This window comes from Triticum dicoccoides, chromosome 3A (genome assembly GCF_002162155.2).
Source record: "Triticum dicoccoides isolate Atlit2015 ecotype Zavitan chromosome 3A, WEW_v2.0, whole genome shotgun sequence".
In the NCBI taxonomy this organism is placed as follows: domain Eukaryota; kingdom Viridiplantae; phylum Streptophyta; class Magnoliopsida; order Poales; family Poaceae; genus Triticum; species Triticum dicoccoides.
This window is the reverse complement of record NC_041384.1, coordinates 195,802,944-195,820,929: the sequence shown is the minus strand read 5'-3', so window position 1 is coordinate 195,820,929 and position 17,986 is coordinate 195,802,944. Positions and strand designations below refer to the sequence as shown.

Genomic DNA, 17,986 nt, shown 5'->3' with positions numbered 1-17,986 from the left:
TGAGTATTCTCTCCCCCTGGAAATCTCTTTCTCCCCCTTAATACTTTCTCTCTTGTAGGTTTGGTCCTGGAGACTTTTTCTCTCCCTTGATGTGATCTCTCTCTCCTACAAGCTTTGATGTGATCTCTCTCTCCCCCTTTGACATCAATTTCCAAGAAGGGCTTTCTGGAATCCGTCGTATAGGTTTGGTCCTTGAGACTCAGCACAAAGCAATGGATAAAACCGTGATGCTTGTAGAGGACAAGATTCATTGAGTAGAGCTGGATCAGAAGAAATATAGAACAAGTGGCAAACTGTTTTTCCTGTTGCGAAGTCGGTGGCACCGAGTGGAATGTTTCGATGGTACCGAAAGGATTCGGTTGGACCGAAAATTACAAGTCGGTGAAACCGAGTTTACACAGAGAAAAACATTTGTCACCTCAGCTCACTAGACATGTAGGATCTCACAAAGATTTGCAATGAATTACCTGAAGGATTTGCAAAGAATTGAATGCAGAAAATGCAGAACATAAACAGAAAGAAAAGAGAAGAAACTGAAAGATCTAGATGAAGTTTTTTTTTGAAAAAGAGAAAGAAAATAAACATGCATGAGACAAATGCAATAACACAGAAAAGAACACAAGAGAACTTCATCTAGAGTTGGGCGGTGACATAGTCACCTATGTTAGAGTATATTGACTTAGGAGTCAAGTGAGAACACTTGATCATAGGTCATACTCATCGTTTAAGCTCAAAATGGGGTTACCATTTTTCGTTTAAGCATCTTGATGTATTCACATCTTGTTGAGTTGCTTTGACTCATGTCTTGGAGTAAAGCTTCTCTAAGATGGAATAACATACCTTTGGTGGTGGTGTGGTTCTTGCTCATGTAGTTGAACTTGTGTGGGTGCTCAAGGTTGATGTAGCTCATCAAGAGTTGGGAGCACCACTTGGAGTTTGAGTTCATCTACCTACATGGGTTAGTTCTTGCAAGGAAGAGCACTTGTGTATCCAAAAGTGACAATCATGAAGCTCAACATAGAATTTGTCAAAGGATATGTTTGAATGGTTTTGTGCTTCCTTGTCTTGAACCACCATTGTGTAGAGTCTTGGTGATGTAGAGATTGCTTAAGATGTGAGTGAGTCGCAATCTCATGGAATTAGATTCAACCAAGCACCTACATGGGTTAGACAACATGCAAGATGCAAATATATCCAAGACATAAGATAGTTATCATAAGAGATATATCATGGATTAGTCATAAGCTCATGTCTTGCATGTATCCAATGGAGTTTCTACTCCAAGTTCGAAGCATCAATGATGTTCAATTCTCCTCTCAACCTGCAAAACACTTTCTCATCAAGAGGTTTAGTAAATATATCCGCTAATTGCTTATCGGTGCGAACATGCTTAAGATCAATGTCACCCTTAGCAACATGATCTCGAATGAAATGATGACGAACTTCAATATGCTTAGTTCGAGAATGTTGTACAGGATTATGACCAATTTTGATAGCACTTTCATTGTCACAAAGCAGTGGAACATGTTTCACATAAATCCCATAATCTTTAAGGGTTTGGGTCATCCAAAGTAATTGAGCACAACATGAACCAGCGGCAATGTATTCCGCTTCGGCGGTGGATAAGGATATCGAGTTTTGTTTCTTGGAAGACCAAGACACAAGAGATCTACCAAGAAATTGACAAGTACCCGAAGTGGACTTTCTATCAACCTTATCTCCGGCATAATCTGAGTCGGAATAGCCAACAAGATCAAAAGAAGACCTCTTAGGATACCAAATGCCAAAATTTGGTGTATGGATTAAATATCTCACTATCCTTTTCACAGCCTTAAGATGACATTCTTTAGGAGCAGCTTGATATCGTGCACACATGCACACACTTAGCATAATATCGGGACGTGAAGCACATAGGTATAACAATGAAGCAATCATAGAGCGATAAACCTTTTGATCAACCGGTTCACCATCTTTGGTCAAATCATTATGTCCACTAGTAGGCATGGGTGTAGACATACCTTTGCATTCTTGCATATTGAACTTCTTGAATAAGTCCTTGGTGTACTTCATTTGAGAGACAAATGTACCTTCCTTAGTTTGCTTGATTTGCAAACCGAGAAAGAATTTGAGTTCACTCATCATAGACATCTCAAACTTCTCTGACATTAGCTTTCCAAACTTTTCACTAAAGAGAGGGTTAGTTGAACCAAATATGATATCATCGACATAAATTTGGCATACAAATAGTTCTCCATTAACCCTTTTAGTAAAAAGAGTAGAATCAATTTTACCAATTTCAAAACCACTTGTAATAAGGAACTTGGTCAAGCATTTATACCATGCTCTAGGAGCTTGTTTAAGACCATAAAGAGCTTTGTGAAGTTTGTAAACATGATTTGGTTTCTTAGGATTGATAAAGCCGGGAGGTTGTTTGACATAAACTTCCTCCTCTATTTCACCATTTAGAAAAGCACTTTTAATGTCCATTTGGTACAAGGTGATATTATGGTGATTAGCATAGGCAAGTAAGATGCGAATGGACTCAAGTCTAGCAACGGGAGCATATGTCTCACCATAGTCCATACCTTCGACTTGTGTGTACCCTTGGGCGACGAGACGTGCTTTGTTGCGAACCACTTGTCCATCTTCATCTTGCTTGTTGCGAAACACCCATTTGGTACCAATGATGTTGTGGTTGTTGTCGGGCTTCTCAACCAATGTCCAAACTTGGTTTCTCTCAAAATTGTTTAGCTCTTCATGCATAGCGTTTATCCAATCTGGATCTTCCAATGCTTCTTCAACCTTCATAGGTTCAATGCTAGAGATGAATGAATAGTTTTCACAAAAGTTAGCTAAACGAGTTTTTGAGCGAGTGATTCTCCCGGTTTGTATATCATTGAGGATTTGCTCGACGGGATGATCTTTGGCAATTCTTGCTCGAACTCCTGAGAGCTTTTGCTTGGGTCTTCGTTGAGCATCTTCTTCATCTTGTTCTTCTTCTTGGCCTTCTTCATTGTTGACTTCGTCGTTCTCTTGTCGTGGTGGAGAAAGAGGTTGTTGATGTTCGTCTTGATGCATTTCCTTGTCTTCTTCATCTTGGTGTGTCCCACTTGTGGATGCTTCCATGTCGATTCTTGGTTCACCTTGTCGTGAAGTAGAAGCTTCCACTTGGACGGATGAAGTACTCTCCTTCACCTCCGTTGGACGAATTTTGCCAATGGACAAGTCTTGGATTGCTTCTGAAGGGTCTTTGTCTCCTACATCAATTGGCAATTGCTCTACTTGCGAGCCATTAGATTCATCAAACTTCACATCTACCGTCTCTTCAACCTTTTGGGTGAAATTGTTGTAGACACGGTAAGTGTGAGAGTTTGAGCCATAACCAAGTAGGAAACCTTCATGAGATTTAGGAGCAAACTTTGAACGACGATGCTTATCAAGAATGTAGCACTTTGAGCCGAATACTCGAAAGTATCCAACTTGGGGTTTGTTACCGGTGAGGAGCTCGTATGCCGTCTTGTCGAGTAGCTTGTGAAGATATAAGCGATTTGTTGCGTGACAAGCTGTCTCAACCGCTTCTGCCCAAAAGTGCTTCGGCGTCTTGTATTCATCAAGCATCGTTCTTGCCATTTCGATGAGCGTCCGGTTCTTCCTCTCAACAACTCCATTTTGTTGAGGTGTGTACGTAGCCGAGAACTCGTGTGAAATCCCTTCTTCGTCAAGAAAGGTGTCCACATTTGCATTCTTGAACTCCGTTCCGTTGTCACTCCGAACCTTCTTGATCTTCACGTCAAACTGATTTTGGGCCTTCCTAGCGAAGTTTCTGAAGATCTTCTGGACCTGCGACTTGTCATTAAGAAAGAACATCCACGTAAATCTTGAAAAATCATCAACTATAACTAGACCAAAAGAATTTCCACCGAGACTCTTGTAGGCGTTGGGACCAAAAAGATCCATATGAAGTAGCTCGAGTGGCCTCCTTGTGGTCATGATGTTCTTCACGGGATGTCTTCCTCCAACCTGTTTACCTGCTTGACAAGCACTGCAAAGTCTATCCTTATCAAATATGACATTGTTAACTCCAAGGATATGATTTTCTTTAATAAGATTGTCAAGGTTTCTCATGCCAACGTGACCTAGTCGTCTATGCCACAACCAACCTTTTGAGGATTTAGCAATAAAGCAAGTTTTAGGTTGTGCCTTTTTAGAGAAATCGACAATGTAAAGATCACCTCTACGCATACCGGTAAAGACCATTTTATGATTGTCTCGACGAAATACTTGGCAATCTACCTCAGTAAATAGGACATTCAAACCGAAATCAGCAAGTCTAGATACTGAAAGTAAGTTGTAGCTGAGAGATTCAACGAGCATGACATTTTGAATGGAACTATCATGTGAGATGGCCACCTTACCAAGGCCAACCACTTTACCCTTTGAATTATCACCAAAGGTGACATATTTTCGAGGGCCGTCATTTTCAGCAAGCTCACGAAACATATCTTCATCTCCGGTCATATGATCAGTACATCCACTATCAAGAACCCATTCCTTTCCTCCTGATTCATATCCCCGAAGATTTGCCATAAGACCAAAATGTCTCATTGCATCATCAAGATCGAAGTCACTATCATGATCATCATCATCATAGTATCCATGTTCATCATGATCTTGTGACTCATCATTTCCTAGAGAGGGTAATTCATTAGATAAATGATCATCAAAGTGGTAACTTTTATGAATTCTTATAGCTTCGAATATGATATCACTAATGATTCCAACATCTCCTTTAGCATGCTTAAGATTGGTAAGTTCAAATAGACAATTACCAAAACTAGGATCACTAGAGTTCATCTTACTCAAGGCAATAGATTTATGGAGAATTTCATCCAAAGTTTTCAAGGAATGATCGGGAAATCGTTCCTCAAGAAATTTCCATATAGTATAGGCACAATTAAGAGTAGGCAAACTAGCAATCAAATTTTTGGGCAATCCTCTAATAATGAGCTCAATAGTTCTAAGATTGCGAATCATGTCAATATCTTCATCTAGGGTAGGATGCAAAGGATCAATATGAGGTGCACAAGGACTAGCAATATACTTGTTCAAATGATATTGATTGAAGATTACAAGCATCTCATTTTTCCACTCGTGAAAATACTCTCCATCAAGAATAGGCACTCTATGTCTAAGACTCCCTAAGGTAGACACATCCATCTTCCTCCAATGGTGATTAAACCAAGGCAATGGAGACCAAAGCTCTGATACCACTTGTAGGATCTAGAAGTAGATGTGTCTAGAGGGGGGTGATTAGACACTTAGTGCTAAAGTTGCAAATTTTAGGCCTTTTTGGTTTGAGTGGAGTTATAGGCACAATTTCAACATACACAATACATATCAAGCAAGCATGAAAAGAGTATATGAGCAGCGGAATGTAAAGCATGCAACTTGCAAGAATGTAAGGGGAAGTGTTTGGAGAATTTAAACGCAATTGGAGACACGGATGTTTTTCCCGTGGTTCGGATAGGTGGTGCTATCCTACATCCACGTTGATGGAGACTTCAACCCACGAAGGGTAACGGTTGCGCGAGTCCACGGAGGGATCCACCCACGAAGGGTAATGGTTGCGCGAGTCCACGGAGGGCTCCACCCACGAAGGGTCCACGAAGAAGCAACCACCCACGAAGGGTCCACGAAGAAGCAACCTTGCCTATTCCACCATGGCCATCGCCCACGAAGGACTTGCCTCACTAGCGGTAGATCTTCACGAAGTAGGCGATCTCCTTGCCCTTACAAACTCCTTGGTTCAACTCCACAATCTTGTCGGAGGCTCCCAAGTAACACCTAGCCAATCTAGGAGACACCACTCTCCAAGAAGTAACAAATGGTGTGTTGATGATGAAATCCTTACTCTTGTGCTTCAAATGATAATCTCCCCAACACTCAACTCTCTCTCATAGGATTTGGATTTTGTGGAAAGAAGATTTGAGTGAAAAGCAACTTGGGAAAGGCTAGAGATCAAGATTCATATGGTAGGAATGGAATGTCTTGGTCTCAACACATGAGTAGGTGGTTCTCTCTCAGAACATATGAGTTGGAATTGTGTATGTGTTCTGATGGCTCTCTCCACGAATGAAGAGGAGGTGGAGGGGTATATATAGCCTCCACACAAAATCCAACCGTTACACATAGTTTTCCAATCTCGGTGGGACCGAATCAACAAACTCGGTCGGACCGAAAAGGTAAACCTAGTGACCGTTAGAGATTTTCGGTGGGACTGACATGCAACTCGGTAGGACCGATATGGTTAGGGTTTGGGCATAACGTAATCTCGGTGAGACCGATTATACAAACTCGGTGAGACCGATTTTGGTAATTAGCTAACCAGAGAGTTGGTCAGGCAAACTCGGTGGGACCGATTTGCTCTTTCGGTGAGACCGAAAAGTTACAAAAGGGAAACATAGAGTTTACATTGCAATCTCGGTGGGACCGATTCGCTCTTTTGGTGAGACCGAAAAGTTACGAAAGGGAAACAGAAAGTTTGCAATCCCATCTCGGTGAGACCGAGATCCCTATCGGTAGAACCGAATTGCTAGGGTTTGGCAGTGGCTTATGACAAGTGAAACTCGGTGGCGCCGGATAGGAATAATCGGTAGGTCCGAGTTTGGCTTTGGGTTTAGGTCATATGTGGAAGTGGGAAAGTAGTTGAGGATTTTGGAGCATATCATTAAGCACATGAAGCAAGAGGCTCATTAAGCAACACCTCATCCCTCCTTGATAGTATTGGCTTTTCCTATAGACTCAATGTGATCTTGGATCACTAAAATGTAAAATGAAGAGTCTTGAGCTTGAAGCTTTAGCCAATCCTTTGTCCTTAGCATCTTGAAGGAGTTCCCACAACCTTTAGTCCATGCCACTCCATTGTTGAACTTATCTGAAACATGCTAGATAGAAATGTTAGTCCAACAAGAGATATGTTGTCATCAATTATCAAAACCACCTAGGGAGCACTTGTGCTTTCAGCTACGCTACCAGTTCAGTCTAACTAAATCTGGTCAATTACACAAATATGTAAAATATGGCAAAAGGAGCACATACATTCAGATATTTGCCAGCCAGCTTCAGCCACTAATCTCACCAAGACTGCTCATCATGTGCACCTGCAGCATTTTTCTATATAACAAAAAGTTTTAGAAGACCATGAGATTAGGCATTTCAACCAATTCACTTAGAAACACAGTGAGTTTGCAGCTAATATAGCTTGATGGATTTGTGCAGCCAGTATCGATGGAATGACTTGTACTATGCAAAATAACCAAAAAACATCTAATTATGCCTTTCTTTAGAAAAGGAGGATGACCCCCAGCCTGCATATGGGAGATGCATGCAACCACTTTATTAACTATTCACAAAGAACTTACAAAGTAATATATCAATATGTCTGAAGCCGCCATCTTGGCAACATTCATCGCTACTCCTATCCATTGATGAAGAGCTGCAGAAAGTATGGGCCGAATACCTAAACCTCTCACCTAAGCCTAACATCTAAAGCTGGAGGCCCTAACCAAGCCACATACCAGGTCGGGCAGAAAACGGTCCGACGCACTCATAGGTCGTCGCCGCCGTCTTCCATCGATCCATCTTCAGAGGTGATACTAACGCATCGACCTTGCCAGACCTGCTGTTGACGCCAACACGGCGCCAGACAAAACCTCCTCCCTACACGCGTCCATCATCACACATCCGTCGCCGAGGCCCTGCCGCGCCATGCCACCGAGACTCCATATCGTCGATGTGTCAAACGCCGCTCCACCGCAGATGCCGTCCACTGGTCCCTCGAGCCTATGCATACCTCCAAGATTGACGTGCCCAAGAGGGATACGGCACAAGAGCGTTGACATCATCCAATCGACCGATCTAGGGTTTTCCTCGGAGGTGGCGGATAGGGGTCTAGAGCTTCTCCACTATGATGCCTTCAAGAAAGGGACGACGCAGAAAACGCCGCCATCGTCGGTTTTGGCAACGAGCGAAGATTAGGGTTTTCACCCGGATCCGCTCGAGGAACCTCCATCCAGCCTTGTGTGCACGGGATCGCCATCACCGCCGCCGCGCATGGAGCAGGCCGCACAGGCCAGATCAGATCTGACTGGAGGCCAAACCACACTATAGTCGTTCCATCCACCAGGCCCTCCATGCCGCCGCCAATTCGAGATCCGACTGGCAGTAGAGCCGCCCACCGCCTTTGTGAGGTAGGACCGGCTGTCGTGCCGCAAGACCCGACCAGTCGCGCCTCCACACATTGGGGGCCCCACCCCACCCCAAGCCGCGGGAGAGAAGGAGACCCCCGCCACTGCCATCTGCCCCCAGGCTTAGCCGGCGGCGTCACGCGGCGGCAATGGGAGGAGAGGAGGGAGTAGATCGGGGCTCGGTGGCGGCTAGGGTCGCTGCCTGCCCGAGTCGCCCGATGCGGGAGCGACGCGGGGGAGGGGGGAGATGTTTTGGTCATCTAATTATGCCTAGTCAAGATCCAACTCATATGTAAAGATTCAGCTTGAATTCTCAAATGAGAAACGAGTGTGAATTATGGGCAGATGAACCATGCAAGATCACGGTACACTAAAGAAACTTAATCCGATCGAAATAATTAAAAGCAACTCAAACCCTGTATGGAGGAAACTAAAAAGGAAATATGAGGGAAATAAGTGAACATAGAGATTTGGAGAGCTTAGTTCTAAAATCTTGCGAGATAATTTATAAAGACACAATAATCTATGTCAGTGCAATCCTGCTCAAAAAATAAAAAAATTGCAACTATTCATGTGAAAATAGAAGTTTTGAAAACTGTAAAACCATAGGACAGACAAACTGTACCAAGACTAAGCCAATTAACTATTTTTCATCATCATCACTCCAAAAGCCTCGGTTCTTTCCACTTTCCTTAGTTCTTCTGAATTTATGATCAACGCATAGATGATCATAATTTGGTGCACATGATAATGACATTCTACCATGATATAATAAAAATAATACCCCAACATGAAACTAACCTTATCGTGGTCATGTCACTTGTCCACTAGTTGTAGCCTCATTCTTTTCCTGTAGCTAAAATCCTGGCCTCCAAGTCCACTACACGCTTGCACCATAGCACCATCCACAAGCTATCGTGCTCCTTCCATTGCGAGGAAACATGAGAAAATATAAGGAATGAACTAAGGGAAGTTTAGTTCAACATCCTCTTTCTAACCTTTTCAAAAGAAAACATCCTCTTCCTAATGCAATCAGTAGCCTCAAAAGAGGACCAGCCTATAACAGGAATAACTATGAATGCATAAAAACAAATCCCCTCTATCAATAAATAGTTTGTCTATTTATCATGGTAGTTCTGCAAATTGAAGTAAGCCCCTCTACAATAAAACTAAGCATTAATAGTTCAACTTGCAAAGTGAAGATGACTGAAGATGTTGACCCATCAACCTAATCCATCACCAGGCTAGAATATTAATTACCAATAATCATGAACTAAATAGATTTGGTAACATCATAATTTTCTTAACTCTATCTGAACACTAAAAATATTGTAGGAATAACTCATGTGCTCTTTGTATCGCTAGATATATTCGTTGTAAATAAAATCCAACCCAAAAGAAACGGAAGCTCTAGGCCCATCATTCTGACTTATAAAGCAAGGTTGGCGTAAATAACCATGACGTTTAGGCTAAGCATTCATAAAAATGGTGTACAATACTGAAGGTCTTGACATTCAGCATAAATAACAGCGTCGATTGAAGGTGTAGTGATGACAAGTACGCAAGGAAGGCATCATTTAGGTACAGTGATGACAAGCATGAGTAGTCACTATATGTGCTAATCTAGACTGCAAATTTACAACTATTACATGAGAAGATAATAACTGGTAAAAAATGTTAGACCACAAAAGAAGGCTCCTGCCACGTTCACATGAACAATCTGGCAACACCAAATCCCAGCAATTTCATTAACTATTCAAAGGTTGCATTCAGATAAGCAACTCGACCAAATAGAATTCCATACCCATTAATTCAGCCTCGGGAAAAAATGTTAGATCACGGAAAGTTCCAGAACAATTTTAGCTGAGTAATCATCATCATTATTTTGTGAGCCTAGCCTTAGCCTAACCTAGCTTGAGCTTCTGGTTTTGCAATGCAGTATATAAAAAATAACCAAGATGATAGATCCTAGTATCCAGAGCCATTATTTACTGAAGTGAAGGTATGACTGAATGATTCAGTTTTAGAGGAATTATTTCTAGAGCCCCAAGATAGTTACCACAACGGGTTCTATTCTACGCTAGGGAACTATGAATGATCCAGTAATTTACTGTATTCTTGTTAGTCTCTTAGTATTGTTTGATCCTCGATAAAAACAAAGTTCCCTTCAAAATCCATCCAAAACAGAATTTACCAACACCCAGATTTCTATGGATGCAAGTGCGGAAACCTTACAGCCTTGTGCGTCACACATTCTTGAATAATTTGAAATCGTCAACTGTAGAAAACAAGAGGAATGTGGTAAGCAGGCCTACTTATTAGTGAAGATGTCCATCATCTAGCTTTGCTCTGCAATATATATGGTTTAGGGATTCTGAAATGGAACTGAAACAAAACGTAGTGAAAACTTACTTGATGGTAAACGGATAACGACAACGTGACTGTACATATTGTTCATAGGATCCATGCAACAATCTGATTTGGAATATATCATCAGGAATTGTTTTTTCAGACCAAGGACAAACTATGAAGGGGAATGCTTGTGCAAATTATAAGTTGTCAAGCAGATCAAGATAGAAGGTGCAGTCAACTCCAGTTGAGATTCAAAGTCGTATTCAGCAATGTGACGACAGAAGCAAAACAAAGCCGTTTCGTCGTACCTGAGGTTGCCTGCACAATGAAAGAACTGTAATGGATTATCAACTTCTGAACCTAGATAAAATATTGTTCACCAATCACTTGTTTAGAGTTTGGATCCTTTCCAATGTAGACATTAATAATAATGTTCTACGATCCTGTGCATATAGAATAATAATTTTCTTCCATCCTGTGCATATGGTTTAGTAGTCAGCATGTTGGTTTCTAGTCACACTGAACATATAGAAACGCATCACCATGCTGATTCCTTTGGAGTTGTTGCCTCTGCAGCTTTGTGTGCTCCCTTTCAATGGTTCAACATGGATAGGATTTAAACAAATGTCAGTGTTAAATCTAGCAAAAAACTGAAACAAAATAAGATCATATATGGATGACACGGAGAGCAGTGAGAGACTGAAATAGAGAGGGCTAGCTATATAGAGAGGTCCATTAGGGGAACTCATCGAACATTTGGTGGGCATCGGCATGCTGCCACGATGTTGGAGGGCAGAGGCTGCGCAATGCGTCTCACCGTAGAGGAGTTCCGCATCCTCGGTTGTGCGAGGAACGACAGCAGCGGCATCTGCGTCGCTGACCACAAGAAGGAACGACCGCTGGGGCATATGTGCCTGACGCGAGGTCGAGGAACATAGGCCAGGAATCGAATGCCCCGTCGGAGAAATCCATCTTCGTGGCTGAGCCCGCTGTGTCTCAAGCTCGCCGCAGCTTGAGGGAGGAGATGGACCTTGCCGCCGCTGCCGCCGACGCAGGCGGCGTGCGGCGCGGCGCGGCGTGGGAGGAGCAGGAGGTGCGGCGAGGCGCGATGGGAGGAGGGGGTGTGCGGGTGGGCGTGCGTGCGTGGGTTGTGGCAGTTTTTTTTTGGAACGGCGGGCTTAGCGATGCATGGATTAGTGGTGGCTTAATGCGTGGCTTGTAGTGTTAAACATGAAAGGATTATGAATAATTAGATTTGATAGATGAATGGATTAGATTGTTTAGATCTGTCCCACTCTTTTTTTTATAATGATAGCAGATTCGGTGATGGGTCCCGCGCTTTAAAGCGCAGCTCAACGACCACGCCGTAGCGGAACGGATAAACGCGGATGGATCAGATATTTTTCTGAGCCTACCCGTCCCGTTGCTCTCACGGACGCATTAATACCAGCCACCCTTTTTCGAAAATGCCAGTGGGACAAGCACCATCAGTGTGATTTTTATGCACAACCAGGTGGGCAAACAACATTACTGAAGCACTATTGATCAGCTGTCAACTACAGTAGTTATGTGTAGTCGCTACAATAGCTGTGATGTTATTAGTGATTGGCAAATTCAGATTTATCAGGAGAGACACCACAGCTTTATCTGGAAACAACTGTTTACAATCAGGAGGAACAAGCGGGGAAGTTCAGACACAAGTCAAGCTCTAGAAGATCCTCGATTATTATAGTTTTACACATGGTCTGAAAAAAGTCCTAGGCGTTGGGCACAAGCGGCCTCGTACAGAGGTGCGACGTTGTCCCGTCGTACAACAGTTCTTGCACGTAACAGGCTTGCGAGGTTGTTTCGGCACAGGCAGATTGTCCTCTTATGCCCTGGGAGCTTGCATATACTGCACAACCTTGTGCGCTTACTCAAGCCTTCGTATGACACTTTCTCTCTGCTCGAGCACGGCCGGCCAACACCACGCTTCTTGCTTGGAGCAGACAAACCAGCGAGGGCATCCCAATTGCCAGACGCGGTCATGTTGTTCTCATTGTCACCCATATGTGCATCAATGTTTATGATTGCCCCTACTGAGCTATTGTTCTTTCGACTTGATTCAGCAGCTATCTTATCCTCAATTTCTAGACCATCGTCTTTTCCGCCAGCGGAGATACCTCTACGATTAAGTCTTTGATCCTCCCAAATACAAGCTCGTAGACAGAGATTGATGAGTCTCCAATCCTCAACAGTTCCATGGCGTGCAGGTACAGAGTTGAGCTCCGACAGGTAAAAGATTGATTCGCAGCCTGATCCTTTTAAAAGTGAGCTATGTGTTGTGGCAAGATGTCTCTAGCATCTTTCGTCCACCTTTTTAGGATGTGCCGCTTGGGTATCTCCGGTACACCAACGTGGTTAATCACCTGCGCACACGAGCAAAAATCGCTAAGCACCACGGGTGATAGCAAACAATAGATAGAACAGCCCCTGCATAATGTCGTGTCAGAAAGTAACCTTCAAAGCATGGCAGCAAAGCATTCCCATGTGGGCAAACTGCCCGCATTCAGATTCAAACCAGCCAGCTTCATCTGATATGGTCACCTCATATTCGACCTTACTCCACTTCTCTCGTTTTAAGGCATCGTTGTGCCTTGCGATATTTTTCTTTTTCTTTTCAAATCTCCTCGACATGGTATGATCCACCTTCAAACAGATTCTCACCAAATTGTTCAAACATCTTTCTTGTGTAAACTTTACTCACGTGCCTTTCGATAGCAACGTTTGTCCTCATCACAGCACTACTCTGAGTAGCACCAAAAAAGAGATAATTTGTTAATTCTGTTGGTTGATATATACAAAAACCAGAGCAACAAATATGAAAGACAATGTACATAAATTCGGCTTACAATCCTTGTCCTGTTTTCTTGGTAGCTTTCATCTGATTCCCGGTCGAATTGTAGCCTCATGTACTGACGGGTGAACACATGCATTGGGCTTGATGCCCATTTGCGACGTATCTCGAACTGGTTTGTCATGTAATTGTGGGACTTCAAATTGTATTTTTGAACAAGTATACCCAGGCAGCCTCAAATCCTTCAACACTGGTCATGTGATTCACCACTTTGTGAAATTTAGCCCTAAACTCGCTCTTGTTGGTGTATAGTGAGCCAAGATTCTCTTTTGCTTTCTTAAGAACATGGACATGCAAATTAATCCTTCAGCATTCCACTATAATTTATTTCCTTCAGTGCTAGCTATATCATTACCCTGTTCCTGTCTAGATAAACAAATATGCTTAAAGTTGGAAACTCTGAATCATCTGCATTTATTTGCTGCTTATTCATCAGTATATGGCAGATTAGTCATGGAAAAATTAATAAAAGAGGGAGATATTATACATCAGCATATGAGTTGATTTAATAACGAGACACCAGCTCAATCTTACTTGGAATCAAAGTTCACCACTAACAGAATAGCACCTAAGTTTATTTTAAATTTTACTGCATGAGATTAATGATAGAGATTAATCCTTTTGCCAACTCTAATGATAGAGATTAATCGTTTAAAATTAAGACGAGCATGTGCGGGTCATTCACTTGCATTAACTTTTGGATTAACAATGTAGAGTTCTGTACTTCTGTTGTGTTACCGGGCTCAGGATGGCCAACAAATAAAAATGACCAGCTGCCTGCTAAGGTATTGTTTCACTTACAAGTCATACTCTCAAATTCAAGTTTATTTCTCATACAAAATCGTTCCTTTCTTTTTTCAGGACTTGGATAGCCAATCAAGTCATGCAAAAGACTACAAGAGAAACACTTTTGAATATAAACTTCGCTTCTGAGAATTGCTCTACAAAACAATTACCTTCAGATGTAATAGTTCCCTTTGAGATGTAGTAATTCACCTTACTATTCCTTTTGATGTTAGATGTGGAACTGTTCTGCCGTCAAGAAAGATATTGATTAGTTACTGGTAAGTTTTTCACGGTTTAGCTTTCCAGTTAAATGTGGACTTGGGCACTAAATTTGAAAGGATTTTTCACCAATTTGTGATTTCACCTACACTTGTGTGATTAAAAAGCAGAGAAGATGTATAGATGAAGCTGGATAGCTCGTATACTTCCAATTTCGGTACGTGCATATGTCAATACATGGATAAGTGAGAGCTGGTTAGCTAGTACGGAGTAGATAGAAGCAAGCAACTAGAATCACCTTTGCCTGTTGAGATGCATCGAGCTCACGCCTTCTTCAAGTGTGACCCAACGACCCCCCGCTGCATCTCGCCACCAGCCACGGCCGCGCCCGCCGACTGGGTGTACGCGCTGTGGTTCCACCTTCTACGAGGGAGCGGGTCGGCCACAGCCTTGGACGCGCCCGAGGCGGGCGGAGCTAGCCGCGACGGCCCCCGTCTTACCCACCGGCCAAGGATACAGCCCCGCGTGGCGCAGCGTGAAGCGGGCGAAGCTAGCTTGCACGGACCCCATCTTGCCTCCAGTCAAGGGCTCAAGGCCACTGCCCCACGCAGCGCAGCACGCCGGACGCAGGGGGCGCTAGCTGCGATTGGTCACGGCCCCTGGCGGGCAGCGCTAGCCGCGACAGCTCCCGTCTGGCCGCCAGCTACGGTGCCGAGCGGCGGACCTCACCTCGTCCTCGTCGGAATCCTCACCGCGTGTGTCTACGACTCAGGCTGCGGACGGATTGTGCCGGCGCCCGGCGGCCGGGGTGCCGTATTGTGACGGTGTCATGGGGAGGAGCGTCCGTAGTCATGCCCCGGGGATGTAGCCGTATCGGTGAACCTCGTTAACAAATCTCGGTGTCGTGCCTCGTGTGATTGCTTGGTCCTCGATAGATCGACGGAGTGCCTCGGATTATTCAACAAGTGGTATCACAGTAAGGTTTGATTTAAAGTTATGACTGGTGATCTAAAGGAGGCCGAACCGTGAGTTGATTTCGTTCGTCACGAAACGGTGTTCGTGGGCATCATCAGAATCGGAGGCGGCAGAATAGCAATCTGAGCTACAACGGTTCTTAGCAGGATCGAAGTCGCGGGTGGCGCGGCTGGTCAGATCGGAAGAGATGGCTACAGCGCATTAGTGGATGCAGCAGACGTGTGGCGACGGCAGTGCGGAATTGCAAGGCAGGAGATCCGATCGAGGGTATCAGATACGTGCAGCGGCAACGGCGGCTTCGGAACGTGTGTCAGCAGGAGATGTGTGGCCATCGAGCCCGCAATACGCGTATTGCAGGGCATGCGGCCTGGCTAGAGGCCCAAGCATGGACACGGAATCACGCCCCAAGGCGTAGGGCAGTGGCGGCCAATGTTCTTTGGCGCGTGGAACAAGCTGGCGCGTGAGGCCTAGAGTTGTGGCTTGCAAGCGAGCTTGATGGGACGTCTAAGGTGCTGGAACGCACAGGAAGCCAAGGCATGGTCAAGAGGGCTACGTGAGATTTGTTTGGAGAAAAAAAAGGAAGCTACGTAATAGATTAATACTAACCATCGGAAGAAAGAGATAGGGAAGGCCAATGGTTCTACAGCCTACATGAGCACGTGGTGGACTTTGGAGTCTTCATGGCTAGGTGCAACGGGATGGTTTACATGGCAGAGTTTGGCTTTATTTCTTTGTACACGGGTTGTGTACGGGGATGGTGGCGTGAGGGACTGTTATGCGCGTGGCAAGATTGGCGACGTGTGTATATGGCTCGGAGGAGTCTGGAGCGTGTCGTGACAGGATCATGTAAACACAGGGCGTCAAGCAATGCACGCAGTGCGGATGGACACGGTGCAGGGTGGAGCATGGTTGCAGTTGGATAATTTCGGCTGGGTCGGACTGGACAGTCTGATGGATCGACATGGATGTTGGTCAAAGCAGAAGACGGCGGTGATTTCAGCGACGACGACATAGGAGCGTGATGCTGATGGTGGCTGGCTTCTGGGGCATGGAAACACGTTGTGTAGGCCTGAGGGCTTGTGCGGCTTCAACAGACTATGGCGCGGGGTTGATTCAAGATGGTGCACACATGAGGGAGCTTGAAGTCGACAGGGCGCGGGGTAGCATGGTGCAACTACATGGAGTCATGTTGAAGGTGGAGCTGAGGTTTGGTGGAAGACTTCACTCTGTGCTGATGGAGGGGCTACGGCGTAAGTCGACAGAGAGTCGAAGCCTATTTCAGTGAGATAGCAAGAGACACGTGGATTGGATGAAAGAAATATGCCCTAGAGGCAATAATAAAGTTATTATTTATTTCTTTATATCATGATAAATGTTTATTATTCATGCTGGAATTGTATTAACCAGAAACATAATACATGTGTGAATACATAGACAAACAGAGTGTCACTAGTATGCCTCTACTTGACTAGCTCGTTAATCAAAGATGGTTATGTTCCCTAACCATGAACAATGAGTTGTTATTTGATTAACGGGATCACATCATTAAGTGAATGATCTGATTGATATGACCCATTCCATTAGCTTAGCACCCGATCGTTTAGTATGTTGCTATTGCTTTCTTCATGACATACATGTTCCTATAACTATGAGATTATGCAACTCCCGTTTACCGGAGGAACACTTTGGGTGCTACCAAACGTCACAACGTAACTGGGTGATTATAAAGGAGTACTACAGGTATCTCCAAAGGTACATGTTGGGTTGGCGTATTTCGAGATTAGGTTTTGTCACTCCGATTGTCGGAGAGGTATCTCTGGGCCCTCTCGGTAATGCACATCACTAAGCCATGCAAGCATTGCGACTAATGAGTTAGTTGCGGGATGATGTATTACAGAACGAGTAAAGAGACTTGCCAACAACGAGATTGAACTAGGTATTGAAATACCGACGATCGAATCTCGGGCAAGTAACATACCGATGACAAAGGGAATGACGTATGTTGTTATGCGGTCTGACCGATAAGGATCTTCGTAGAATATGTAGGAACCAATATGGGCATCCATGTCCCGCTATTGGTTATTGACCGGAGACGGGTCTCGGTCATGTCTACATTGTTCTCGAACCCGTAGGGTCCGCACGCTTAAGGTTACGATGACAGTTATATTATGAGTTTATGCATTTTGATGTACCGAAGATAGTTCGGAGTCCCGGATGTGATCACGGACATGACGAAGAGTCTCGAAATGGTCAAGACATAAAGATTGATATATTGAAAGCCTATGTTTGGATATCGGAAGTGTTCCGGGTGAAATCGGGATTTTACCGGAGTACCGGGAGATTACCGGAACCCCCCGGGAGCTATATGGGCCTTAGTGGGCCTTAGTGGAAAAGAGAAGGAGCAGCCCAAGATGGGCCGCGCGCCTCCCCCCTCCCCTAGTCCTATTAGGACAAGGAGAGGTGGCCGCCCCCCCTCTCTCTTTTCCCCCTCCGCGAATCCTATTCCAACTAG

The 17,986-nt window shown here is 44.2% G+C and overlaps 1 long non-coding RNA gene across 1 annotated transcript; it reads left to right on the top strand.

Moving 5' to 3' along the window:
* The first annotated feature begins 12,568 nt into the window (after positions 1-12,568).
* LOC119271478 lies at positions 12,569-14,522 on the top strand. The gene is made up of 3 exons (XR_005134545.1): positions 12,569-12,872; positions 14,209-14,279; positions 14,356-14,522. It is a non-coding gene; the product is annotated as an uncharacterized LOC119271478 (long non-coding RNA).
* The last annotated feature ends 3,464 nt before the right edge of the window (positions 14,523-17,986 follow it).